The sequence below is a fragment of the Anomalospiza imberbis genome, chromosome 5, assembly GCF_031753505.1.
Source record: "Anomalospiza imberbis isolate Cuckoo-Finch-1a 21T00152 chromosome 5, ASM3175350v1, whole genome shotgun sequence".
NCBI lineage: Eukaryota > Metazoa > Chordata > Aves > Passeriformes > Viduidae > Anomalospiza > Anomalospiza imberbis.
The window spans coordinates 48701644-48728728 of record NC_089685.1 but is presented as its reverse complement, the minus strand read 5'-3'; the positions used below and the strand labels follow the sequence as shown (position 1 = coordinate 48728728).

General features: G+C 41.1%; 1 protein-coding gene and 1 long non-coding RNA gene across 2 annotated transcripts in view; one reads left to right on the top strand and one right to left on the bottom strand.

Annotated features, from left to right (window-relative positions):
* Window positions 1-18578, top strand: part of LOC137474225 (potassium voltage-gated channel subfamily A member 5-like) — a 159497-nt gene extending 140919 nt beyond the window's left edge. The window contains exon 2 of the mRNA XM_068190597.1: window positions 17594-18578. The gene's annotated coding sequence lies outside the window, so the exon portion shown is untranslated. The remainder of the gene's footprint in view (window positions 1-17593) is intronic.
* LOC137474232 (uncharacterized) lies at window positions 1159-26248 on the bottom strand. The gene is made up of 2 exons (XR_010999248.1): window positions 23289-26248; window positions 1159-2181 (listed from the first exon to the last, which is right to left on the bottom strand). It is a non-coding gene; the product is annotated as an uncharacterized lncRNA (long non-coding RNA).
* Between the last annotated feature and the right edge of the window lie 837 nt (window positions 26249-27085).

The window sequence follows — 27085 nt, the reverse complement described above, 5'->3', positions numbered from 1 at the left end:
CTTACCCCACATAATGGACCTTTAACTACAAACTCAAGGTGCCTTTTGTCCACTCAGCTCTTCACAGTTACTTCGGCACGAGGTCAAGTAAAACAAGAAATTGAATAATCCTGTGTTGAAATCCATGTTGCACAAAGTACACTGGTCACAGGTGGCAAGTGAGCAAAGTTTCAGTCACTCAAGACAGGTCTGCAGGAACTCCAGCCATCCCTTAGGTTCTCCCCCTCATGGAATTGGAGGTGCAGGTTGCAAGGAATGCTGTATTCCTGCCAGGCTTTATTTTCACAGGATCAAAGCTGTTTCGTCTGTAAAACATTAACAACTCCAAGGTATTACCTTTATCTCAGGTAATCCTCAAGCTGGTTACTAGAGACTGGAAGAGCAGCCTGGGGGAGTGTCACTTGAGATTTACTTGATTCTCACCTGTTTTCTGTGGAATGTGATATTGATGTTTCCACGGACCAGGATGCTGAGTGGACTTTCACCCTGAACTTTTGGTGTTCTTGCAGCCAAGTTGAACCTACAACACACCCATCCTTATTCAAGACATGGAGTTATGAATAAACAGCACAGTAATTCATGTAAACTGCTATTTATTTCTTTGCTATTATTAAATAAGCAAACCAAATAAGCAAATCTGCCTGGGCTGGGAACTGAAGCTCCATGGGGCTGACTGTCCTTCGGAGCTGTCAATTCCAGCTGGAAGAGGAGAGGCAGAAACTGGGGCAGGATGAGTCCTATTGAGTATCAGCTCTCTGAAAATTGGATGTCTGGCTCAAGCTGCTCACATGGGGCTCTGCCTCAAGCACCTCGAGGGAGTGATTCATCTCTCTCATCTGAGAGATTAAACTAAGTGAGGACAGCTAAATGTGGGGGAAATCAATCTTGTTCTCAGTTTCACCCTCTCTTGTCTTTCCATCCCCTTAGGTTTTTTCACCCCCTGATTATATTCTAAGCAACTGGATAATGATGTATAGCAAGCTTAATAAAGTTTATCAAATTAAAAAAAAAAATAAAGGATTCTTAAAAACACCTGAGGCTGCCAAGGAATAACAAAAAGATGTTTCGCGTATTTTCTTCCCAGAGTCTGAACGATACAGAGAGTCAATGCAGACATTTTTGTTCCCATAAAAAAAGAAAAAAAAAAAAACAATAATATTAATTTCGAGTGGTTTGCTTTGCTTTATTATGTCCAGGTTAAGCCCAATCTTTTTCACTTCCTGGAAAGAAAAGTTTCCATTTTCTGTTGCAAACTTTTTTCTACAATTACAAAACAAAAGCAAGGGTTAAGAATATGAATCACCAAGAGTTTTCAGGAGGAAAGTGATCTGAAATTCCATTTTCTTCTGGTGCTCAGAATTTTCTGTGTGCTTTCTTTTAGTCTAGAAAGAAAAAAAATAATCTGAATAGTCAAAAAACCAGTGTTCTTTCACAAGAGTTCTTGCTTTCAGTTTCTTCCAGAGGACTCTGCCTTGTTGTGAGTGAGTAAGAACTGTTTCCAGAGCTGTCCATGAGTAAAGTCTACTCATTTCCTTGAGCCAAAAATGGACTTTTATGTCTGGGCAATAACTTCTGGATAAGATTTAGTTATTTCAGAAAAAATGTCCCCTGATGCTGCCAGCAGCACCTGTAAGAGAGGATGCATATGTGTACAGGATGCTTCCTGAGCCCAGGCCTTTGTCTTCATCTGTGCTGTAATTTCATTTACCTATCAATGGGGATGATATTTACATCGACCTCACAGAGGTGTTGCAAAGTTCACTTCATTAAAATTTGCCAAATGTCAGGTCCTTGGAAGCAAGATGGGATGGAATTACAAAGTTATTTTTAGTATTCAGAAATTAATCTTTTAACCTGCCAGAACAGATGCTCTGTGCCTTTCTTTGTGCCCTCCAGGCTGCTGAACTCTGGTGAATCATGAGCAGAAATTAGCTGCAGACTTTGCCTGCAGACAGGGTAAGGATTGCATCAGACCCTGTGGAAATAAAAATATGTTCTCAAAGACCTGTTGGAGTCCTTTTGAATGTGAAGATTGTGTTGGACAACTTCATAGATGATTCTTCAGCTCTCAAACCCAAAATTGTTCTGTTGGAAAGGCCTTCTCTAGGAAGTGACAGCTGTTTAAGCCACTAAAATTTAGATTTGTCTTCTGAAACCTGCTGGTTTTCCATAATTTTCCCTCTGTTTGGAATTAGTAATTGTCAAAAATGCAGTTTTCAAATGAAAAAAAAGTTAAACTATTGGAATACCATTAAAGAGTAGTTAGGACCAACAATGAAACAAAATTTAAGAGTCCTAAATAAATAAAAAGCAGCCATGGCTTGGAAACTAAAAACTAAGGCAAAAAATGAGAGAGTGCTAAGACTTAGAATATCTGGAATGGAAAAATGCATAAAGCGTAAATAGGGGAAGATGTTTATTTAAGCTTCAGGCTTTCTTTTTCTTAATTATGTTTTAAGAATGCTTCATTTTAATTATCAAAATGAATGGTTCAGTGACTCAGTTCTACAGACCTCAACAACTACAGCTCAAGAATGTGCAAAATCTGTTCTTCCCACTACCTTTCCCTCTGATACTTGACCACTGCTGCTGCTATGTTTTGGCTGGGACTGTGTGACCAAAAATGGGAATGTTAGGGAGAAAAAAGCCTGTAAACACTCACATTCCCTTTGCTTCACCATGAAAAATGCCACACCACCAGTGTGGCATTGGCCTCCCTGCAGAGAACAGCTCGGCAGAGAAATCCTGTGAGCCTCATTGCTTCAAGCTGTCCATGCTTCCAGCTTTGGGAGAACCTGCCCAAGAGCTTGCCAGGATGATGGGATCTCAAATAACAGCACTGTGGCCTTGTCCATTTGTCACACTCTTTGCCTGAGCATGCACTGGCCTCAATCAGTGGCTTTGCACTGACAGAAAGTAGGTTTAGATTGGATAGTAGAAAAGAATTCTTCCTTTTGAGGGTGGTGAGGCACTGGCATGGGTTTCTGGCAGACTGGAATGTTAATGGATAATGACTCAAAACAATCTGCCACTGCAGAGGTGCTTAAGTGCTATTTTTATGCTTTTGTGTTGCTGTGTTACTATAGATAATCATAACCAAAATGGCTACAAACCTGCTTCCCATTGCAAACAAACTGTTCAAAAATAAAGCTTGGATTTATTTATTTATTTCTCTATCTATTTATTTATTTACTTATTTATTTATTTATAAACACAGTAATTTGTGTTGTTTCACTTTAACCCATCCCAAGATATTTATTAACAAGAACCTGGGAGACCCTTGCCTTCAGGGGTAGCTCATAACACTTGCACAGAGCAGCTGTGGCTGCCCCATCCCTGGAAGTGTTCAAGGCCAGGTTGGATGGGGCTCTGAGCAAGGGATAAGGGAAGATGTTCCTGCCCATGGCAGGGGGTGGGAATGAAATGGACTTTAAGATCCCTTGCAAAGGCAAAGGCAAAGGCAAATCATTCTATAACTCCATGATCTAGACATGGGGTGATCTGATCCAGCCCATCACAGCTGCACAGCTCCAGAAGTGGGAGCACTGTGCAAGCGATGAGTGAACCCCGAAGCTGGGACATGGCTGTCACACTGCCAGGGTCACTCCATAGTGCCTCTGTCTGGTGTCTCTGCACCAGAGCTGACTTCACAGAATCATAGAATCGTTTAGGCTGGAAAAGACCTCCCAGATTATCGAGTCCATCCTTTTACTGAGCACCTCTTTATCAACCAGACCAGAGGACTGAGTCATTTCTTGAAAACCTCCAGGGATGGAGACTCCACCACCTCCCTGGGCAGCCTGTTCTAGTGCTTAACCACCCTTTCCATGACAAAATTCTTCCTGATGTCCAACTTGAACCTCTCCTGGTGCAGCTTGAGGCCATTTCCTCTAGTCCTGCCCCTTGTTCCCTGGGAGAAGACCCTGACCCCACCTGGCTGCACCCTCCTGTCAAGGAGTTGTAGAGAGTGAAGAAGTCCTCCTTGAGCCTCCTCTTCTCCAGGCTGAGCCCCTCAGCTCCCTCAGCTGCTCCTCACAGGATGGACTGTTCTTGGTGTATTCAGAGTACTGAGTTTGAAGATGAACAGGGATCCATGCAAACACCAACAGCTGCAGAATTACTATGGAACAGAACCAGCCAGGCATTTCAGGTACAAAGAGATAATGGAGACATGGTTCAGAGGAGTGAATCATCTCATTCGTGCTGCTAAAATGCTGCTAATAAAATGTGATGACAGCCTCGGCGTTAATAACATGTGCGCTATCTCTGTGATCAGCACAATGTTTATTTTAAAGAACCGTGTTTATTCCTTCCATTGCCTGTCCTCGTCATTCAAGGCTGAACAAAAGGTCTTTTGTGTAGCACAGAGCTGGGCTTATCCCTACAAAGGGCCAAGCATTCTTGCAGCAGTGGACTTAGTCACATGCTTAACTTTAAGCATGTCAACAGCCCCACTGAAATTGGCAAGACTAATTATGTCCTCAGAGTTAAGCGCGGGCTTAAGTGCACTTTTGGACCACAGCCAGAGTACCCAGCACCTTTGCAAGCCTGATCTGCCAGTGAGTAAATTTTCTTTTGGAAGAATTCATATACCAAGAAAGCAAAATGACCAAAAAAAAATTAAAAAAAAAAAACAAACCAAAATAAAAAAAAACAACCAACCAACCAAACAAACAAACAAAAAAAACCCTAACCCTTGCATCTTTCTGTAAGTATTATCAAACTGGATCCAGGCCAAAACTTTAACATTCCCACCAGCACATGCAGCTGTTCTCTGAGAAAAGGGTGTAATTCCAACCCCTGGATAAAAGTGTACATTTCAGTGCATTTGCCATAAGGAGAAGTTTGCCGTTTTTCACAGTTCAAGCAACTTTTCCTGGTTGGTGGTAGTTTCCTTGTCTCCAGTGAAAACTGCCTCAATTTCCTATGGAATGTTTACAGGCAGAACAGGAAACAGTTTCATTTTATTGCAACCCCAGAGTGTATTTCCCATTTCATCAAGCCCACGAAGAATGTCTTCTAACCCTGCAGGCCGAGCTGTGGCTAAGAGAACCCCAGGGGAGAGTTTTCAGGTATTGAAGGACCTTTAGTGAGACCTCAAGCATCTGAAAACAGCACCTTGAGTCTCCAGAGAAGGGTGAGGTGAGATGAAGTGCCCTGCTGCACTTTCATCTCATTCCAGACCATTGCCACCATTGACACGAGCCTGAGTAGAAGTCACTCTCTGCCCTCAGTAATCCACACAGTGAAAGACACCCCTGTGAAACTTTGATTCCTCACTTCTCATCTTGCCATCTCCTCCAGGATGAATTCAACCTGCAATTACTGCTCAGCTGTATTTATTTTTTTTTTCACCTGCACACTCGTTTTCCCCACTGGACACCCCAAATTTTCACCAGATTACTTAAATTCTTAGCTTCTCTCCTACTACTTAATGCTGCCAGTTCCTGTTGCCTTCCACCTCTGGAAGTTAATGCATCCCAGCAAACAATTTCTTATGGATGAAATAAAAGAGGAGAGGAAATGGAAGGGGAGAGGTAAGTCCCTGAGCTTTGAGCTTTGCAGCTGCCAGTGCTTTTCTAGCAATGCCATCCCAACTTGCCAGAACCTGTCAGTCTAGCCTTCCTATTATCACTTCCACTTTGAATTTCTGCTGGAATGTATTCATCTGTTGATTTCCCATTTGCTATTTGGTGAGGTTCATAAAGAGCAGCTCCAGTACCTGTCCCAACTCCTTCATTTCTCCTCCTCCCCTCAAACCAGGGGGTGACTTTTCAAACCAGTCACCAAAGTACAGCTGCTCTGGCTTGGAGACCTTACACAGAGCTTGCAAGCAATGTTTGTTAAACAGATCTTCAACTAGCTCTAAGTTCCCCAGGTTTAGCTCTGGAAACGCTCAACTTTTAGCAGCTGACCTTTCAGTTCAGTCACCTATCAACTGGACTTTTTTTTAAACCCCAGTCTTTACCTAAACATTTGGCACAGAAGGAGGGTTTTGCTTCGTTCATCCACCTTTACTAAATCACACAAGAGTGCATGAGGTGACATTTTTTGCTTTCTAAGAGGCCAAAAGATGATTTTGTTACAATATGTTCAGTTCTGCTTTTAATCCTTGCTGTCTTCAGGTTCAAGTGACTTCAGAATTCACCCCTACCCATCATCTATCCAATCATTCCATTAGGCCCATAACACTGGTACAGGAGAAATGAGGTCACTTTCCTGGAGGAATACTAACTTCTGATTTATTTAATAAAAAAACAGAATCACCTGTAAGCACAGCAAGCTGCAGAATGGAGTGGGATGGTGTGAGTACCTCCTTCTGCTTGTTGAATATTTCCAGAATCCTAGAATGGGCCAGGCTGGCAGGGACCACAGTGGATCACCAGTCCCACCTCCCTGCTCCAGCAGGGCCATTCCAGAGAAGAGAACACAGGAGACTCCACACCCTCTCTGGACAATCTGTTCAGTGCTTGGTCACTGCCCAGGGAAGAAGTTCTCACTTCCTCTGAGACCTCATGCTAAGCCAGGTAAAACTGTTGTAGTTTCTGAGGAGCAGATCCACATGGCATATGAATGTTGTGAGATATCTGAGACATCCAAAGCTTTTTTTTTTTTTTTTTTTTTTTTTTTTTTTTAAAGGGAGTCATCATGAGAAATGTCTATTTACTTCTCACTAGAGGAATTTGAGACAGTTCTGAGGAAGTAGCACTTAATAACAGCGCAACATTTTTGCAGTCACTGTGACATGAACTCCCTTTTTTCTGAGAAATTGCACAGTTTGGAAAACTATCAATGCAGTGGGAGACAATTTATTTTTTTTATATTCAGAAAATAGCACTTTTTGGTATGACAGAACTGCTGTATCACAGGCATCTTCTTAAAGCAGAGGGGATCTTTTAAGAGTTATAGTGAGAAAAATCAATCTAATTCATTATGAAAGAGCAACAGTAATGGAGTCAATTATTTTAAGACTCTAAACCAGAGTATATTCCATCAATCCCTGCCCATTCCTCTGGTGCCACTGCTGGGCCCCCAGAGCAGAGCCTGGGCCCTGCTCGGAGCCCTCCCTGCAGACAGGGACAGCCAGGGCTGAGGGCCCCTCTCAGCTGGGGCTCCTCTCGAGGCTGGACAGCCCCAGCTCCCTCAGCCTTTCCCTGCCAGAGATGCTCCAGGCCCTAAATCATCTCTGCAGCCTCCGCTGGCCCCGCTCCAGGAGCTCCATGGCCCTGCTGTGCTGAGGAGCCCAGAGCTGGACACAGCGCTCCAGATGTGCCCAGGGCTGGGCAGAGGGGCAGGATCACTCCCTGACCTGCTGGAACTGCTCTTCCCAATGCACCCCAGGATTCCTGATGATTCCATGTGCTGTCACCCCTGTGAAAGGATCACTGGAGGCTGAAAATGCAGTCACAGAGTGCCTGATGCCTCTGGGCACACAACAACCCTTGCCTGAGAGCTTTCAAATTCCCTCTCTGTGAGAGTGCCTTCATCAGCATCTCTAACTGATAAGTGAAAGGCTGCCCCAGGCTCTGCTGCAGGATCTGGGCTAAATGCTGTAGAGCAAACTTTGAAATGCCATTTGGGCTTTCCACATCTGGAGGGAAGATCTGAAGCACTAAAGTACTGAACTGAAACAATAAGCAGCAAAAAAAGTTTTGTTATATAATGCTACAGCTAAACCTCACTACAACAGAGATTGCAACTTTTCCTCCCTGTTCTGTCACCTTTTAAAATTTTCTTTGGTACACATGCAAATGATCTCGGGTACTTTGAGACAGGAACTGGAAAAATGTTAGTGGGGTAAATGAATTGGGACTATCCAAATCAGACCCAAGAGCTATTTCTTTTCCTGGTTTAGAAGATGAGTCACCTTTTTCACTGGATGACCAAGCTGAGCTGTAAAGCCCTGGCCCATGTTAGAGAAGTCTAACTTGAGGCCAACCTTTTTTCTCATCGAAACGCAGGCTCAGCTAACACACAGAGAAGTAACTTTTGAAAGTATTTAGCAGCTGGTGAGCAAATAGATCATAACAATCAGTTCTATGAATATAACATATTAGAAAACTTGGTAAAGATAAGCTCTTCCTAATGACAGACTGTGAAACATCACCACTTTGTGGTTGTAAATAAGTGTGAAGATTGACCGTGAATCTGAAGGAATATGACATTTGCAGAAAGCATGTTAAGTGACTATTTGTCCTATTTATTTTCTTCACTTTTGCCATGAGTGGTAAATCAGACCTAGTTTATCCTTGTCTTTGGCTCTTGTATCTTTTTCCCAAGTTTTCACCATGTCTGTGAGCCTCTACAAAATTCTTCAGAGAAAAATAGGAGTGACTTGCAATAAACATATAATAGAATTCATATAAATGTATATATACACATAATTATAAATATTTATAATTATGAATCGTTCTTTCCTATTTCCTGAAGAACACCAGGCCATTTGTAGGCACTGCAGTCAGAAAGGAGTGAGAATTGTGCAAGCCAAGGGCAACTCAGGTTCTGTAATTTATTCATGCAGTAAGGCTGTCATTAGCCACTGTCAGAATATTTCATTTCAAGAGTTGTTATTATTGTGTGTCAGGAAAACTTTGGGATGGGGAAACCATGACAATTTTGTACTCAGCTGATGAAAGGAATTTAGTCTGATATTGGCCAAGGAGCTAAAAATTAGTATCTGGGGAAATGAATTGGATGAGATTATTAATCTGTCAGGCAACAGAAGAAATCCATCTCACATTGATTTTGGGACATCTATAAATGGAGGTTTGTTATTCTAAGTAGTGCTGAACAATAACCATTTGAATTATTCACTGTTTTGTTTCCCAGACTGATATATAATACTGCCAGGCTGGTGAATTGGCAGAATCTCATGCCACAATGCTACAATTCAAAAAATAGTATTCCAGAAAGTGGAGGAAGACTCAAGATGAAGCCAGAATCCTAGGTGTATAAAACAAGGGAAAAAAATTGGTACAACATGTGAGCATCAAAGAGATTTTCTGTAACTCAAGGAAAGAAATTCAAACAAAAAAAGAATTGTATTGGGTTAAAAAAAAAAAAAAACCAAAAACACCAAAAAAAACCCAAAAAAAAAACCAAAACAAAAAACCTAAAGCAGAAAAAAAATAAAAGCAACCTTTACATTATAATTAAAATCTGGGCAGCTTGGTTGTGCGGATAGAGCAATCAAGATCACAGGCACAGGCATTTCATTCAAGAAAGAGATGACTGAAGACTTAAAGACGAAGTCATAGCAATGAGAAGTGAAGTGCAAGCTAGGGAAAGACCAGAAGGAAGGACTACATGCCTTCCAAGGCATTTTCAACACAGATGAAATGCCTGGCACTATTTTCCAAACCTCATTAATTGGGGGAATTTCCCAATGCACTGACAGAGAGCAGATCTTTCAGCAGGCAGGGCCTTATCTTATCGATTTAAGCTCCATTGCTGTATATTGATTTGCTGACTCTAATCAGGATGTTCTTCTAAGCAATTAGATCTTGTCTGAAAATGTAGGAGTGGCTGCTTGCCTCTACTAATCCTGAGATTTCAATCAATACTCACAAGATTCAACCAGTACCAGCCAGAACATGGCGTGACTGTCCATTGCAATGGAATCTCCATGCAGGGTAAGGCATCCCCACTCCCACGCAAACTCATGTCTTCCACCAGAGCCTCCTGCCTTGAATCATGCTCTGGAGGATCCTGGCCTCCTCCCCTGACTCCAAGGCAATCTGCACTGACTAGTCTCTGATTCCAGAGCTTACTTGGCTGTTAGTCAGACCCCTCCTGTCTCCCCACAATCAGACTGCCCAGAGCAAGTCCACATGGACAGTGAGGAGGAGGAAACTTTTGTTCCCTTGGCTTCTGCAGCACGGTGGGAATATTACAGTTTACATCTCCAAGGCACCAGCAGAATATCAGTACCTTCCTTGGCCAGAGAAAGGGGAGGGAGACCCTGTGACTCAGGCATTCAGTTGAGTCACCATCCTGGCAGCAGCAATTTGGGTGGTGCCACTGTCACCACCCTCCTCCCTCAGAGCTGTGCCTGTACTCACTCCCTGCCTGCAGAAGACTCTTCTCATCAGGGACTGAGGTACCTGCCCTGGTGCACCTGATTTTAAAATTGGGATGACATTCTCCAAGCCATGGAATAAATGTGAAAGCATTCATTTGAAAGAAAAAAGAAACCGTACCCACCAAAACCTTCTGAAATACCCAAGTCACCCTTTAAGCTGAGTCTGGCAAGACTTTAGGCATTAAAATAAACACGCCAGATGATCCCCTTTCAAATTGGAAGGAGGAATTTAATTGAAATTGTTAAAAAATCCAAGAACAATACAGAACTGGAGTTTTCCCAAACTGTGCTTCCCCTTTCTCACATCAGAAGCAGAGAGTGACAGTGATACTCTTAGACACCAAAATAAAGACCAAGCAGGTGGTCCTGTCCTACAGTATTTAATCATTATCTCAAGCTTCCCAGGAGAGCATCTTAATCACCCTCACACCTCTCACAGAGGCGTGTGCCACAGATAAATCAGTTCTCATAGTAATTACAGGCAAGAATTCTTACAAGCGCTCATAGGACATTATATTATTTTCAGGCTGAGGAGAGTGAAAAGCCATTTAAAAGCTGTAAGCCAGGCATGAAGGACACTTACATTGCCTTAACAACAGCACCAAAAAATATAAAACCAGGTTTTGGTTTGCATATGGTTTGGTATATGGTTTTGCAGTATTTAGGAGCAAATCTGGGGAGGACTCGGATGTGGATCAGACCCATTAAGGTGTGAATTATATGTAATGCAAGATATTCCCATCTGCCATTGCTCTCGAGGCATTCAGACCCCTACACAGAGTTCTTCACTTACTGCTTCTCTAGACCAAAGCAGCCCTTAGGCCCAGGAGTGAATCTCGGCTTTGTATCAAGATCAGATGAATGGCAGCAGTAAAAATTGTTTGAGGATCAGCTGCAGCTCAAAAGAATGTGCATGGTTCTGGTGGAGTTTGAGGTGCTCCTGTAGGAAATGGATTTATTTCTGCCCTAGAAGTGCCCTGTGTGCTTTCTTAGAGCTGAACAGAAAAGGGAAAACACTTTCACAAAGCACTTCTTGGTCAGTAATTTTCTCTGTTCTGACTGAAAACTTCTTTTAGTAATTTATCTGAACAATTTTAGTCAGCCATTACCTCATTAAGGCTTTATGACAGTAAAGTTTTTATTCTCTCACAATTTGAAACAGTTCTGAACAAAGATAATCCAGAGGAAGTAAATTCAAAATTGAAATTCTGCTAAAATAACAAAGGTCATGTCTAATGCACAAAAAATGCTGTGTTCAACTGAAATATTTTGCTTCATCAACTTACTTTTTTCCATTGCCTGTGTGGCTGGTGGCACAGGATGAGACAGAAAGTGGAAAATAAGTATAGGTGTCTTGTTCCATGACTATCTTCAGAGTCTTTATGCTTGGCTTTTCTATGTACTTCAACCACATTTAGAGCTAGGCCATCCCTGAAATGTGAATTTATGATTTATGTAGCTGTTCCTTTTCTCTTTCTTTTTTTTTTTCTTTTTTTTTCTTTTCTTTTGGAGCAATTTAAGTTCCCACTCTAAGAATGTGAAAAGAAGCATCAGCAGAATGGGTTCATGTTTGTGCCATTTGGAGCCAATCACCTGAAGATATTTTTTATGCATCTGAGGGATGATGTGAAATGTTTATCCTGCTGAGGACCACAGCCCGTGGGACACTTAGGAAATCTTGCTGGGGCATGGGAGTTGCTCAGGGGTGCCAGAGCTGACTCCAGGCCCCCTGCCTGGTGTCCCTGCCACCAGCAGGGCTAGGAGGGGAGGTTCACTTCATCCTGAGAGCCATGTCCCCATGGCATGGTCAAACTGGGCTGTACCCATAGCACTTGCCTTGCCAGGGGGTTTTGTAACACAGTCAACTCATTCCAGCTCTGGATTCCCACCAGGCACAGGGGGTTTGGGAATTGCTGCAGGGCATTCAGCAGGAGGGGGAGATGAGGCCTTGTTGATTGTCACCAGGAACATCAATTTAGGCCAGATAAGGATCAGACTTGGGACAACCACTTGGAAAGCAGGACCCTTGTCAAGGAACTGGTGAGTCAAAATTCCAGACAAACCATATGAGGGGGATCTGGGCAGGCGTAAGAAGTCTGTATCAGATCATATTTGTATCCCTCCCCGTTCAATGTTCTATTTCTGACTGCAGGCAGTGCCAGTTATTTCAAAAGAAATTCAGCTGTAGACTATTGCAGTTTATCCCCAGGGAAAGCCTGGTTTTATATTTATGGCCTGTGTCTTGAACAGAAGATTTATATCAATTTGAAAAAAGTTTGATAAACATTTAGTCTTTTGGACAAGACACTCTCCAGCCCCGTGGGAGAAGCATTTTGACAAACCCTGGAAGGAGTGATGGGGGCCTCAGACACATTTTTAAGACTCCAGCCTTGGGGGTGTGGGAGGAGCTCATGCAAGAGCAAAGTCAGTTTAGTCTTTGCAGACTTAGGCTACAAATTTCCAGGGAGATCCAAAATTCATGTCCATGCCATGTGAAAGCAAAGTGCCTCTTTCAGACAGCATTTACCCCAACTGAAACTGAGGGCTGAAAACCCACCTCAGTCTCCCCTGTGAGGTGCTCTCCACTTCCCAGGGAATACCCAGCAGCTTTTAGGAAGTTTGGATCACGATTCCCCTCTGCCCTGCCAAACCCCAGGTGTCCCTGTAAAGTGGACATCTGGGGTTTGCAGGGCAGAGAGGAATGGTGATCAGTAAACCCATCCAACCCACAGCTGGATGAACAACTCAGATGAATCTCCAAAGCTGTTTCTTCCTTTAGAAGCCCTGAGCTGACTCAAGATTTACTGGGCTGTCAGGACTAAACAAGGCATTCAGGAGACCTCCTGATCCCATCCTCAATCTCATTAACTTCCTGCCTCCCCCAGTGCCCTGGTGGCCGCATGTTAATGAAGGGCTGTAATTGGTAAATGAAATTGATTACACAACTCTTTGAATGAGGCAAATTGGCCATCTCTGGAGAAAAGGTATCATTTTCTGCTCTGCATAAATCAAACAAGGGTCTCTTAAAAGCCCTGGGTTAGTAGAGAGCATTTCAAATTGGCCACAAAGCGCTGGACAAAGCATTGGCAGAAGGAAGGGCAGGGACAAAAATTACCTTAGTGGCTCTTTCCTATCCCCAGTTTCTGTGATTCTATGAATTTTAATTCTGAGCTGCACAATTTAATTACCACTTGCAAAGAATTGTAGAAAATTGAGCCATTTTCTACTGTGGGCAGAACTGTCCTGTCATCTGTCAGCTGTGAGGGCACTGAATTGTTCCTACAGAAATGGGGACATGAAATTGATCCATGTCTGCCTGAAGGATTGCACATTGGGGCATCACAACTGGAAAAAGCTGCCAGAGGTTGTCCTAAAAGCCTGGAACCCCTCTTCAATAAAACAATCTGAACTCTGCCATGTTGCAGGACTACTCAATATTGTCATTAATCATGTTAATATTTTCATATATCTGGTTTTGAATTGCTGCAGAGTAAAGGAATCAATTCCTTTACTCTCTTACTCCTTTTATAGTAGCCATTTTACTAATGCAGAGCTTGGCCTTTTTCATCTAAGAGAAGAAATGTATTTCTAGGCTATTCTGGGAACCAAGGAATAATTCCCTTTCTTTGTGAGCTGCCCTTGTCACATTAATATCATCCTTTCAACTCTGTAATCCTTAAAGGAGTCCTCCAAGCCTGGTGTCAGTTTTGCTCTGAATACTCTTCATATTATACAGTTACTCCTGAAGCTGTAATGACAGCACGGAGACAAAAAGATCTCAGTGTCTGGCCATATAAATATATATTATGAGCCTGTGTATTCACAGTATCATAGAATCATAGAATGGAGTGAGTTAGAAGGGACCACAGGGATCATCTTTTTCCAGCCTCTCTGCAGGGACACCTTCCACTAGACTGGGAGGCTCATTCCTAGGTCAGAAAACCTGTGGGACAGGTGTCATAATTTAACATTTCTTGTGTGTAAATATGCACCCTATTCTCAGGATAAGCCTGGCCAGTTTCATCTCCCAAATTCTGTTATTGCAGGAATTAAGGAACAAGTGGCACATTTTGGGGAGTTTGCCTGTGCTGGTTTTAAGGGAGCAGAGTGCTCTGGGAGGAGTAGTGATGGATGTGCCTTCATTCACTTAACTGAAAGCCTCTCACTTGTGCCAGCTCTAAGTCAGGTTTTACAGACCAGATGATAACCCCAATTATTACCTTGTTTTTTCCAAGTGGAGATGTTGTTCTTAAGTGATTAACCTGTGCTCAGCAACTGTTTCTTGAATTGTGTTTTTTTGAGTTTTTTTTTTTTTTTACCATTTTTCCTCTTGTCTACACTGAATTGATTTATTTATGTAGACTTTGATGTGTTAGAAACCCTAAAATGATCTAGATGTCAAGTCTCTTCTCAGGGGAGACCTTATCTCACTGCTGATGGCCTGATTTATTTAACTCACTGCAGAAAAGCACTATTTTCTGTGATGTGCTGAATTATGAATTCTCCCTACAAACCTGCTGTGGCAGAGAAATAAACATTTTAGCCATGGGAAGGCAGAAGCAGAAGGGTGTTGAGACTTGCTGAAAGCCACACAGGGTGTTACTGTCAGAGGCCAGATTAGGATTTTGCAAGTCATTCATCAGCAAGCTCACTTGATTTGATATCTGGGAGTTACAAAGAAACTTGGCAAACTTTACCAGTTCTCCAACCACTGGCACTGAGATAGGATCCCAGGAAAAGTTCGTGTAGGATAAAGGTTCTGCCACAGATCCCTTCCCTGTTGTGTGTGTGTGTGTGAAGACAAAAAAGAATCTGGCAGAAAGGTGCAAAAACTGTGGGTAGAAGTTGTAGCAGCCATTCTGTGAGACTGTGAAGTTGTGACGGGTGGTTTACTGACAAATCCCTAAATCCCCTTGAGCAGGGAGGTGACCCTGCAATATGGGACTGCCACCACCCAGATGGTTTGTTCCCTTTTTTTGGAGGGGTTCAGAAAATGGATCTCCACGATCCATCTGAAAAAGTAAAAGCTTGTCAAGTGCCAGTCACTCCTGACATTGTCTTATCCAATTTAGCAATACAGTCCCCGTCTCTGATGCCACTTCTGTGTTTGGGACATCCACGCCCTATTTCCCTTTAAGGAAGACTTGCTGACCTAGGCTTGCTGGATTGGTTACTCAGATAATTCCCTCAAAAAGGAGAGAACCACACAAATGGACTGTTTTTTTTCTAGTTACCGTGTTTAAAGATTGTGTGCCATGTGAAGTAATAAAGATTTAATAAATTATGTACTCATAGAATCATAGAATGGCCTGAGTTGGAAGGGGCCCTAAAGATAACCTAGATCCAACTCCCTGCTATGGGCAGGGACACCTTCCACTATCCCAGCGTGCTCCAAGCCCTGTCCAACCTGGCCTGGAGCACTTCCAGGGACAAGGCAAATGGAAGATACCCACTTACCTTCACAAAAATGTACCAGACCATTCCTAGAATCCCTAGAAGAGTTTTAGGAATAGGGGATAGAAAAATAGATCAAAACTTCAAGAGTATTTCTACTCTCCTTCATAATTCTGGTAACTCTATCACCTGTGGATTTTGCTCAGTATCTTCAAGAAAAGGACAATTTTCCTTTTTCTGTTCACTCTCCAGCATTTCCTAAAAATTCAATACTTGCAGCTGAAGGACATATAACATTTTTAATGTCTAATGCAATGTCATTTTTCTCCACATGCTGCAATAGTTTTTTTTTCCTAGTTCCTTCTGTGGAGAAGGGGCCAAGGATGGACACAGGACTCTGAGACCTGCTCAATAAATAATTTAATTCTCAGTAACAGAAACATCTAAAACAATCTTCCCTACCCCAAGTGGAAAGCATAGCTGGACACAGACATATTCCCCCAGCTGCACAATTCCCACAAAAGTACTATTTAAAAATAATGGGTCAAAAACATTCCAAGTGTAATTCTGCTGAAAATGATAGTGTGAATCAATCTGAAATACAATAGGTGGTCCCTAAACCCCTTCTTGCCACAGGCAAGTAAAGCCTGGGATGTGGAAAAGCAAGTGTGAAATAAAAGAAGCAATGAGAGTGTTAGAGAAGAAAGACTAAATGATGAAAATCTAAGCCTGAGTAGAATTTTTCTTTGTGGCTCAGGAGGTCTGGTCACACATATATTACACATTTATATTTTAAATGCATATATACAGTGTAATTGTGCTCTTGCACATAAACATTTGGAGGAATTTTTGCTTCATTTCAAAGGTTTCCAAAGTGCAAACCTGGGAAATATTACAGATATATCAGGCAGATTGGGAGCCACCTTAATTTTCAAAATCATTGCAAATGCCTTTATGAAAGAGAGACTTTTTTTTGCTACGTTAGGGCAGGAGCCACAAGAGGGATGTAGAAATGAAAGCAAAGTCTACACATTCCAGAGTGTTCCATTTTTCGATTCCCATTATTTTTTAGCTTGGGCTTCAATCTTCAAAGCTGGTATATACATGAGTTGTTCCCGCTGAGTGTTTAAAAGTAGAATAATTAACTGTGTAGGTTGGTTGGTAGTAGGTAGGTGGATGTGTTGTCACAGAAAACAAGATGTGCATCAGAAAACAGGGAAGGAGAAGAGTAAAACCAGCCCAGGACATTTCAGGCTGTAAAACACACAGTTTCCAGTGAATTTAGATCTCTGCCAAGTGTCTGCTTGAATATTTGATCCCCTAATCTCAGCCTACCATGGGAAGTGTTTGCAGTTAGGAAAACTCTATCATCAACTGCCTTGCTCCTTCAGGTCTTTTATTTTGCTGCTCCAGCCAAAATTGATTTTCATTTAAATGTGGTAAACATAACAAGCCCTCTCATGAAATGTTAGAGGTCAATTGTACCCCTCATTTTATTTAGTGTATGTTTCTTTGCTTCATTTAAAAGAAGAACAGCAAAACCACAAACTGAAACCCAATATCACCAAGCATTGAAAACAAAAGGGTGCTTACGGGATTGGAGTGCTGGGGAAAAAACCCACCATTTTATTTTGCAAAGCATTTGGAAAAGTACATTTGATCTTCTTATTTCATTCTTTGGTGCCTGATATTTCAGCCATCCACCCTGGGCTTAACTCTGTGTGATCCTACCAGCAAATGTGGGGTTTGTTCCTGCTATTACTGCTCACCTACTGTGTGACATAGGCTGAAGCACATCTATATCCATGTGGTGCCTAAAGATACCCGGATGTAAAATGGCTGAAGAGGAGTATTTAATTTATATTTGTGAATTATGTTTATTCGTTATATTTATGCATTATATTTATTTAGTATATTTAATTTAGCTTGGTTCCAGAAGGTTTAATTATAAAGAGTCTCCTACTCAGAGTACCTAAATGAATGCTCTCTCATGTCTCTATCTGTTCTCTTCAGTGTTTTGTACACTCTGCCAAAATATGGCACATTTATTTGTTTGAATTTTGTCATGCTAATATTTTTGCTAATACTTTTAAATTTTATTTCTATCTTTTTTTACAGTCCCCAGTTCTGGAATGTCCTTTGGAACTGTTTCTGTGGGAAGGAGTGCAGGACTGTGCTGTTCTCTCACATCATGAGCCTTTAGCAAAAAAATCTGCATAAATCAGTAAAAGAAACAAGAGGAAAGGTGTTTTGCTATAATAACTGTTAATTAACATGATTTGCCTTGTTAGATGTTCTTCAGTCTTAATTTGTGATTATTTATATCCATTTCTATACTTTATATATTCAAGATAGGGACATTGATGAGTTTCTACTGGTTTGGACTTTCAATAAAATGACATGTGTTCATAAACATTCATATTTCAAATGTTAAAATACCTTAATTTAAAAAATACAGGTTTTTATGCCTCTTATGAGAAGTATGTCTTTAAAAAACAGAAACATGTTAATTGCCAGTGTGCTGCTCCATAATCAGCCCTTATCAGAGGCAGTGGGGCCATTAAAAGAAGGAGGATAAATCTAATTTCAGTGCTTTGCTGGGTGAACAGAACCAAGAAGCTTTTTCCCCTTGCAACTGCAAATGAGAAACATGAACACAGATAATGTGATAAATAGAAATAAGAAACATGAACATAGATAACATTGATTGGGAACCTCATTGCTTGGGAAGCCTGTTGTTACAGCAATAAAACCACAAAAGGTGCATCCGTAAATATGATAAAATATATTTGTGTATGTGTGTAACAATATTGAAGGAAACCTAGACAGAGCTAATAAATATATTTAACAGTAAAAAGAAAATCGGTAACTCACATATATAACATGCTGTATGTGGACTTTGATGTCATGTGTTAATAAACAAAATAGCATATCTCTTCCATTATTTGAATCTACATAAACCAAATATCACTTTAAAAACTTCTGAAGGAGCAAACACTTAAGTCTAATACCTCAGTCTCCCTTTAATTTTGTGTAAAATTAAGTCTGTATGTATTTCTGCATGAATTTTTAAGTATTAAAATGTACTGTTTTGATTATTGTGCCACTGGCGCATTTTCTTCTCTTTTCTTACATTTTGTTCCATTCCCACTGTTTGGAAAGGGAATCACACAGAATGGCAAGACACTGAGCTCTTGCCATGTTTTGTTTTGCCCTGGAAAAGCAGGATCTGCCCCATCAAGCAGGATTACAGTACCAGAGGCATTTAGAATTGACTTTAGGAAGGGTGTGTACAGGTATGCTTTTATGAACCTGATTTCAATGGGACAAGTTCATGAGCAGGATTATATTGGATTCAAAGCAGGACTTGAATATCCTCATATTTCAGTCTTTCAAAACCCCCACAGATCATTTCCTACTGCACAGCTCTGATAAAAACAGCTAAATATGGCTGGAATGTTACAGATGAGTTGTTTTTTAAGGCTGCTTGCTATAGGTTAAGTGGGAGAACAGCAGTTTTTCATTTAATTCCTTTGTAGATCTGCAGCAAGGAATTCCAGAGAAGGATATAGATGTAGCAACAAACAGATGAAACAGTTGGGATTTCTTGGTCTAGTGATATTTTGCAAGAATTCTTTAAAAAATGGAGGCATTTGTTCCAGATACTTTTCCAAACATTTATTTGTTTCAGCAGTTTCCACAGTAATTGGCTGTTGCAAACACCCAGAGTGTTTTAGGGCTGGTATAATGGGTCTGCTCTTAATTTATAAAAATAAATCACAACTTAGATGTCAATTTGCAGTTTCATGTAGTAAGTTGATAGCCAGCTGGAGAATTGTAACAATATGGTAGTCTATTTTCTTTTTTTCTTTTTCCTTCAAGCGGTGGCCATGAAATTTCTTTTCACAGTTGACCAAATCCCCAAGACAACACAAAATCAAGACTGGCCAGCATAAGCCAATACTTTGGGTTGTCATCATTGCCAGTGTGGAAAATGGCTTCTGGTGAGCTGTACATCACAGAAGTCTTCAAATTACGTCCACACATGCACAGATACCATGTGATGAATATCATTCTAATGTGAAGTTATTCCCTGCTGTTAATGTCCTGAAGCTGTATGAACATCTTCTCCAAAAGTAGTACCAGGCAGCAGCTAGAGCTGACTGGAAGACAAGAATTTCCATTTTTATTAACATCTTGGGGACATCAACATTTGTTTTGTCCTGTTGGTTTACAAAACAAAAACAAAAACAAAAGACAAAAAAAAAAAGCAGCGACCTCTCTGTCTTCGGAGAAATGAGAAATCCCAGCCCCAGAATTGTGAGACACATTTATATATTTGATGGACAGACAGCACAGCTGAGACATTGAAGTACACCAAGGCTGTGTCCCCTGCTCCGTCTCCTTTGGCCACCTGGATGACTGCTGACTGCTATGGCCTCTGGGCTACAAAATGGTAGAATCATAGACTGTACTGAGTTGGAAGGGACCCACAAGGATCATCCAGCCCAACTGCTGGCCCTGCCCAGGACCCCCCAACAATCCCACCCTGTTCCTAAGAGCATTGTCCAAACGCTCCTGGAGCTCTGGCAGCCTTGGGGCTGTGACCATTCCTGGGGAGCCTGGGCAGTGCCTGACCATCCTCTGGGGGAACAACCTTGTCCTGTTATCCAGTCTGACCCTCCCCTGACACAGTTCCAGCCATTCCCTGGGTCCTGTCCCTGGTCACACAGTGCAGAGATCAGAGCTGCCCCTCCTCTTCCTTCACTAGTGTGTTGAAGAGTACAGTGAGCTCTGGCCTCAGTCTCCTCTTCTCCAGCTGAACGGACCAAGTGCCTTCAGCTGCTCCTCGTGTCGCTTCCCTTCCAGGCCCCTTCACCATCTCCAAAACCCTGCTTTGGACACTCTCTAACAGCTTTAGATCTTTCTTATATTGCAGCACCCAAAACACAATACTCACAGTGAGGCTGCCCCAGCCCAGAGCAGAGTGGGACAATCCCCTCCCTGCCCTGGCTGGCCATGCTGGGCCCGGTGCCCCGGGACAGGGCTGTCCCTCCTGGCTTCCAGGGCACTGCTGGCCCATGTCCACCTGGCCATCGACCAAGACCCCCAGGTCCCTTTCCTCAACACTGCTCTCCAGCCTCTCATTCCCAGTCTGTCTGTACATCCAGGGCTGTCCCGTCCCAGGTGCAGAATCCAGCCCTTGCCTTGGTTAACTTCACACAGTTGGTGATTGCCCAGCCCTGTCATTTATCCAGGGCTCTCTGTAGGGCCTCTTCGCCCGTGAGGGACTTAACAGCTCCTCCCAGTTTTGTATCATCTGCAAGCTTACTTAGTATCCCTTCCTGTCCTGCATGCAAGGTTTTTATGAAGCAGTTGAAGAGAGCTGGGCTTTAGATGGAGCCCTCCAGAACCTCACCATTGACAGGTCCCCAGTCTGATGTCACCACAGTCACTGTCACCCTCTGTGCCCAGCCTGTTAGCCAGTTACTCCCCCAGTACACCATGTTTTTATCCAGCTGTGGGCTGGACAAAACCAACATGTTGTCTGTGACATTCACATTCTCTGGACAGAGAGACATAATTCTGTCTCTCAGGAGAAGTACAGAAAGAAGAAGAGAAAACAATCTTTATCTCTACTCCTTTGTTTCCCCCATGTGGAATGTGGTATGGGGATTGTTTACCTGAAGTGATTGCTTGATTGGATTCTGGTGAAGGTTGTTTGGGTTCGATGACCATTTGGATCCAGCTGTGGCTTGGACTCTCAGCAGAGAGTCATGAGTTTGTTAGGCAGATAGGTAAGCAAAAAGTAAATACATAAAATAAGATAATATCTCTTTAAATAGTATATTATTGTAATATAGTATAGTTTTAATACAACAAATAATTCAACTTTCTAATCTAAAATCAAACATCATCATTTCTTCCCTGAGTTGGGGTCTGCTCCGCTTTTTTACTATAATTGTCCTCATTAATAGACTCTAAATTATTTTTATACCATCAGAATCAATGACCATCAAAGCAAACACTGTTTGTTGTAGTGACACTTTCCAAACCAACTGAAAAACCTCCATGACAACAAGAAGTAGCAGTTCCTCACACCAGGACCACGGAATCCATGATCTCTGTATTTCTGCATGAAAAATAAGACAAACTTTATCCAATGCATCTAAACTTAGACCAAATTTTTTTTTTAAAATCTTTTGCACCTGGATGAACTTTTCAACAGCAGATAAAGGATAGGAACAACAATTCCCAGCATTTTTCACTAAATAACGATTCTGTTTCTGAGCTGACAGAGATGTTTTTGTAGGAAAGCAAACCTTTAGAATGTACACCATGAAAAAGGGCATTTTTTTGTTCTATTACATACTGAAGCACACTGACCTGATACAGATACAGGTTTTATAGCTGATTACAATCTTGTCACCCATATACTCCTCCAAAATATTGAACTACTCTTTTTAATCTCAATTCAAATGGAATAACATAAGACCTTTTAAAACCTGTATTAACTTTTATATTTTATGCCTTGATAGACCCAATTTTATGAGAGTTTTTCAGTAGCTTGTTTCTCTTTTCCAGAATAAGCTGGTATTATATTTCCCTATATAGCACTTGCTTCTATTTCTGCTCTGAGTTTAACTTACTCCTACTTCTAAGTTGTATTCTTCAAGTTTCATTTCAATTTCTGATTGTTTACAAGGAAGGTGAAATGTAGTTTTCGAAGCAGATTATTCTGTATCATCCTCCTCAGAGGACTTTGCAAATCTTTCCCACCTCTGTTGGTGGCTGCTGTCACATTTAAGATGCCAGAATATGCCATGTAACCTGTTTTCCTCGTAACTCTTTTGTGCTTAGAAGAGTCAAATTGTCCAAAAACTCAAGCTAAACCCATCTGCTGTTCTGCTGGTGCTCCAAAGGTGCTGCTCTCAGCTGTCTCTCCTCCTCTCACTGTGTGGGACATGCTTTTGCTGGAAAGACACCCAGCCAACAGTCTGTTTTGACTCTCACAGGGACAACAGGACACCTGCAAGCCAGACTGGGAGTAGCAGGTCCGTGGTTTTGAGAGAGGTGAATGAGAAGGGATACACCAAAATGGACTAGCACAATGCAAAGTTTTTATTTTGACCTACAGTTCAGAAACAGAGGGAAAGCAGGTGAATCCAAAGTCAGTAGATTTAAAACTGATAAAAGCAAAGAGATATTTCAGCTGAAGTCTAAATAGCTACTTTTTATCTGTATCTATTACACACAGGGGAAAAAAAAGAGAAAAAGTAAAAACTAGTAACTGAATACTGCATTATTATCACATTAGAAAATATAACCAAATATATATCCCAGAAGAATCTATCTTGAATAAAAATGTCAGACTTATAAAGCTACTTTAAAGCTTATTGAGACAGGCATTAATAGAACAATTCAATTTTTGTATTACTAATTAATAAGTATTTAAAAATATATCTTGCACATTTTATAGTTGCTATGAAGGGAAAACTTTAAATCTAATATATTCTTTAATTCACTTGTTTCTGAACATAAAATTCTCAGAATAATGAACAGTCAGGATAATAATCAGTCAAGATAAGGAATGCATTGATGTATACATAGGGAGTAAAACTGTGTGTGACAAACAGAGAATTAGGCCTCATTCACTTTCAATTTTTTTTTTAAATATTCAAAATCATGATTTTAAGCCATGGTAAAAAAATCCACTAAAAAGTAGGCTTCCACAGACTTTAAGCAGTCACCCAGTCCATTTTTCTACCCTGGGCAGGGTTACATATAAGCAAACTTCAGTCTCATAACTCACCTGGCAAATGTTTGTCTAAATCGTTCTTTTAAGCCTCCACAACTTCCCGGAGCAAGCTAATCCACTCCTTCACTATCTTGCCATTAAAAAGCTGGGGGTTTTTTCCCTAATTCCCACCCTCTTTCTGTTGAGGCAATTCAAACACATCGTGTCCTATTCTGTTCCTGGTGGCTGTTATCATGTCTCTGCACATTCTTCCATTCCCTAGACTAAACAAACCCAGCTCCTTCACTCTTGTCTCACTAGCTGTGTTTTCTAATAATTCTTGGTGTTCATCTCTGGGTTTTTGCCAGTTGGCAAGGGGCATTTCTCAAGCTGTTACCTGCACTTAGCTGGACACAGGATCCCAGATGGGGCTTTATCCATATGGGAAAGAAGTATTACTTCCCATACCTTCTGTAGCACCCCTCATTTATGGTGGATTCCTTTTTTCATCAGGGTGGATCTGCTGACTCACAAATTCCCTTTTGTAGATTTGCTGCCTACTCGGTTGTTCCACACCTTGTATTTGTCCCTTTGACTCTTAGAAATTGTTGGGGTTTTTTTACTTTTTAATTTGAAAGTTGAAAAGATGAGAGGCTCTCATGCAAAAGAGGAATTGTACATATGTTTGCAATTATGGAAAGACAGGAAAAAAAAATTGCACATGAAACTAAATTTTTTTTCACCACTCCACAGTCACCATTTGCAATCTCTAACCTTTTTCTATAAGTGGTGACCACAAAGTGATCTCTGGTACAAATTACTTCATTCTGGAAATGTTTGTATTTTGATGTAATTAAAAAAGAAAAATCAATGAGTTCTTACTTAACATTCATAAACAAAAAGAAAAAGGTATGGAATCATTAGGCAAATGAATGAATAGAAGGGCTTAAAAAAACGTGATGTGTGGGATTTCCAGTGTGATCTAGAAAATTCAGGACAAGAACTACATTTTCTTCACATTCTTTTAAATTTTTCAGACTAAAACTTGTCATTCTCTTTAAGTAAGGAAATGAGAAAAAGTCTATATCTACAAAGAAATTATTCACAAGTCTTCCTCTATCCTCGGAATGTGAATCATCCCATGATCAGCACAACATCTGGAGCCTGACACCCTGCTGTTCCAGGTTTGGTGGCTGAGCTCTCTGAATACCAATTTCTGGCCAAGCCTTGCTTCAAGACTACAGAACTTCCATTGCCTTGCTGCTCCGGTTTCTGATCATATATTTGAGTTTCTTCTCCAACTTTTCCCTCAGGAAAGACTTGTTTGGATCTTCTTCTGTCCCAGCCACCAATTTATTGAAATTTGCAGTTTAGTTCCTCTGAAAACTGAAGTCATCTGTCAGATGTAACTGAAATTGGAAAAGGAGTTTCAGATTATGAAGAGAAAGGACAACAGCAGAAATCAAACATTTTGTTAACGTCAATCTTATCCCCACAGAAAACCAAGCCAAGGAGTCTCTGCTCTCTAAGCACTATCACACACCTTCCTACAAAAAACCTGCTTTGTTCAGGCTTTCTAGAAATAAATGGCAACAAAAAAGAAACTATAATTCTTGCTATAAAAGAAACTTTTAGAGGGTCTGGGTGTGAGAGGAAACCAAGGAAAAGTTTTCCATTAGCCAGAAAGAGTTTGGGCAAAATTTTTACAAACACTGACAAAAGGGGTAAAAGGAAAACCAAAATTTCATGCTTAATTGCAGCTGGCATTACTGAAATCCCCGCCTAATTCACTCTGCAGAAACAGCAAAGACACTATATCATTTATTATATCAGCAAAGACATCACTATTATTTAGATATCAGACATGAAACTGCAGAAGAAGGGACAGGATAGAATTTGAGCTGGTCAAAGATTGATTTTATGTCTTAGACTTTAAATAATATGAACATTTTTTATCATTTTCCCCGTCTTCATTTAGAGCTATTGAGAACACTCAGGCATCAAAAGCAATCTGTGGAAAACACTGTGAAAATTTATGAGATTTCAACCTGGATATTTTCTGTGTTCATGCATCTGAAAAGTGAAGAAATAATTTGTTTGTCAGTTTTCAGATCCAATTTATTTTGTGTTTCAAAAGAAACAAAACCCAGTCCTCATCTCCATCTTTCCAAACCAAGGAACCGACAGAGTCATAATTAAATGTATTTCCACTTAAACATTTATTCCTGAGGGAAAAGGATTTTTAAAAAGACACAGAAGAGAAATAAATTAGCAGAAGTATCTCTGATCTGTTTTGAACTTGATCATTAAATTCATAATTTTTTCTACCTTCTTGTTTTGCCAAGGTCCCCTCTTGTCTTTCCTTCAGAAATTCCTTGCATTATTTCAACAGCAGTTCCTACTTTATTAACTCAGGCTTAGGCATCCAGCTCTTTTAAAATAGGGTTCCCTCAATCATTTTTCTGGTCAGGCAAGTAACCTTCTTCTCAAATAGTATTTTTTCCCTCTCCAAAGCAAATCCCCCAGTATTATATTTCCCTATCAGAGAACAAATACACGAATTACAAATTCTTCCTCCTTGCCCCCCTCAACAACAGCCCATTGATTTCATGCACACTTTCCCGGAAAATCCAAGCAGCTTCACATTCTCCCTGCCCCCAAATCCATCAGGTTTCCCATTCCCACAGTCTACTCCAGCCCCTCTGAATGGACCACACTTCTGATTCCCAAGGACTCCATAAAGAGCCCAGGAGTGAGGTGTCCTCCCTGGCAGCTCTGCTGTGTCACAGCAGCAGTGTGACAGTGGCAGCAGATGGGCTGCCTTGAAGCCTCTGTTAGCAGCATGATGTCTCAACCCAGCCTTCCCATGGGGATCCAATTTTTGGCTGCTTGGCAGGCTGGAAACGTGAAGAATCTGACCCCCCTCGCTCCTGTGCATGAGACATGAAACAAAAGCCTTCCCCTACCTCACTGATTTCAGCCTGGCTCAAGCCCTTTTCATCGTGCAGGCAGCACATACTGCCCCATCCTCCTGTCCTGAAGGTAAACGAGTGATTTATATTCCTAATGTTATTATATGGATGTCATTTCAGGCAGGTTCATGCAAGGCACGACAATAGCTGTTTGGGAATTTGACTGAAAAATCAAGGTGATTTCATTTACACTCATGGCAGAAACAAAATAAAGATCATGATTTGCAAAGTTACTTCAGGGAATAGCTCCCAGGAGCTGCCCTTTAATACCCTCTCAAAGTAATTAAATGACTTCTTATTTGATCACCCAAAGATGGCATATGGAAATCCATAATAAACCTAGGATGCTACATTTTCTTAATAACTTAATTAGCTTTTTCATCCCTATAACACTTAATACTTGCACACAAAAAATTATTTTGCTTGGAGTTGTATCATGAAATAAAAGTAATTGATTTCTCACAACACTGTTCCCATACAAACACCAATTTGCTGTCTCCTTTCTCTGCTTGGGAAACACACTCCAGTTCTGATAAACTGACAGAGCACAAAATAGTTACAAACTAATCCTTGTGGACTGGGAATTCCCAAGATTTCTTGTTCCCCTCCCCCTTGGCAAGAATTAAAGACTTCCTCTTTCACATGGCAAATCTCCCTTTCCCCACATATTTGGTGTCAGAGCTGTGTTTCACTAGGCCTTACAAATCCAAATTCCTTCAGGTCTTTTTTTCCTTCAGTAAAATCCATATGTACAGGCAATAGGAGTAGCAAGAATATCCATTCTCTTCCATCTTTCTCCTCCTGTCCTTCTCTTTCAAGGCAATCAGCTCCTTTCCTTGCATGGACACAGATCAAGAGTGTCCTTTGAATAGTTCCCATCATTTTCCCTCATGTGTCACC